Genomic DNA, 2,025 nt, shown 5'->3' with positions numbered 1-2,025 from the left:
GTTTGGGCTGTAGGCACGTGCAAAGTTTTTTCCCCCATTCAGTCTATGGGAAAAAAAAGACGTTTTGGGACCCCCCTATAACTTTTCCCCCCCTGGACCAAACATCACCAAACTTTGCAAACAATTCAGAGTGGCCCATATACTTTTTTTGCAAAGTTTGGTGAGAATTCGTCCAGGGGGAGTGAAGTTATAAGATGCCCAAAAATTGCTCTTCCTATGGAAACAGCAACTTAAAAATAATTACACAGCCACTACGGTGTAATATATATTTATATATATATATATATATATATATATATATATATATATATATATATATATATATATATATATTTTAAATGTTGCTCTATGCTTTTCTCTTCTCTCTGGCATTTCTAGAGTAGCTACACAACCACTTGCCTCATGGGTTTCATGACCCACAAGCCTTGGATCGATATACTCACTGCAACTTGAAGTTCAAACTACAACTATGTACTCCTTTTCAACACGGCTGCCACAGAAATCTACTTCCATAATGAAACCGACATTGCCTATGTGTCCGTCTTCACTGTCCACACTACGATAGTTTCACTTTCTACACAAAGGACGCGCTGCGGGGCCACCCGCGTCGGCTCCCTGACAACAGTTGCCATTAGCTATCTCTCACGTAGCCCACCGTCCGTATTACATCCTTCTGGGACCATCATCCGCTCGGCGGTTATACTTCTCACTGGCTTCAGTGACTTGATTCTACTTGGTAAGCCATCCAAACTATAGATATGCACTGTCTATTCCCATACCGCCGTTGAGCTTTTCTCCTTAACGGGGCTGTATGCTCTTTTCAGCACCCTGTTAAGAAATAGTATTTAGCATGAGAGAGTTCTACACGGCATGACGCCGCGTGGCTCCACATACACATCATGGATCCGACTGGATATATCTCTAGGATTCTTCCACCCTGGAGAGTCACTTTTGTGATTTCCTTAACCCCAGCCACCCCACAGTTGTCTCATGTCTTCTTCATCTAGGTTCACCATTTTCTTGCAGGATCGACTTTTTTGCTGCACTACCTATGACACATGGTTACCGTCTTATGGAACCTTCACTAGACATATTCTTGTGTCCACTTCTAACATCTTAGATTGGTGAGTGCCCGGTTCAATTCCATCTATATGCATTATCCTGATTTAGATTCTATAATGCTAGAACCACTATAAGTAAGAGATTAGAATCCTGTTAAGACCATTACTGTGTAAATTGATATTTGGGCTAAATCCTCACTTGGATCATACAACACCCCAAGTGGGGTTGCTGTCAACACGTGACTGTCAGTGACTTCGGATAAAGATCTTGAATGTTAAAGATCGTTTTACAGCAACATTTGATGAAAGTATAATAGTTTATGTGTTTGAACCTATGTGATAACGTGCATTTACCTTGGCTTGTGCCTTATGGTCTCTCTCTTTTATCTTTTATGTCTAATATTGCAGTTCAGAATTACCATCTGGCTCTGGAAGAAGAGAATGTTTTTCTCGACACGCGTCAGCCACTTTTAAATTGAACTGCAAAAAGTTTTTTTGGCTTATTTGTTTTGCTCACTTTACCATTAAATATTTATTTACATTCATATCTATATCTGTTTTTTTTTTTTAAATGTACAAACTAAACAAATTCGTATCCACATAGGTTTCAATGACTAATGATTTAACCGCCCTTTGGCGGGATTGTAAGGTGTGCAGGGAACGGGAGGGTTCCACTTACGTATCCTCTTTTCTTTGTGCTCAATGTACCCTTTCCAAGAAAGGGTCACGCGACCCAAGAAAAGCAGGGGGACTGAGATGACAGCGAAGAAACATGGGCGGTTACATGCTGGATAATGAGCGGAGGCTCAGGTAAACCTGGATCGATGCTGGGGGGAGGCTGACTAACCTCTCTATAATGGGCCCTGGTGGGAGAGGGGGCGTCTCACATATGAACGTTCATACCTCCAGGAAGGAGGGATTCACCTTGTTGAAAGTTGTTTGGTTTAGTATTAAATTTAGGGGT

General features: G+C 41.3%; 1 long non-coding RNA gene across 1 annotated transcript; it reads left to right on the top strand.

Moving 5' to 3' along the window:
- Positions 1-568: 568 nt before the first annotated feature.
- LOC138563349 (uncharacterized) lies at positions 569-1,606 on the top strand. The gene is made up of 3 exons (XR_011299357.1): positions 569-736; positions 1,027-1,124; positions 1,470-1,606. It is a non-coding gene; the product is annotated as an uncharacterized lncRNA (long non-coding RNA).
- The last annotated feature ends 419 nt before the right edge of the window (positions 1,607-2,025 follow it).

The sequence above is a fragment of the Ambystoma mexicanum genome, unplaced genomic scaffold (assembly GCF_040938575.1).
Source record: "Ambystoma mexicanum isolate Mex_15411 unplaced genomic scaffold, UKY_AmexF1_1 Mex_scaf93, whole genome shotgun sequence".
NCBI classification, from domain to species: domain Eukaryota; kingdom Metazoa; phylum Chordata; class Amphibia; order Caudata; family Ambystomatidae; genus Ambystoma; species Ambystoma mexicanum.
The sequence above is the reverse complement of the archived record's forward strand: the minus strand, read 5'-3'. Positions and strand labels throughout refer to the sequence as shown.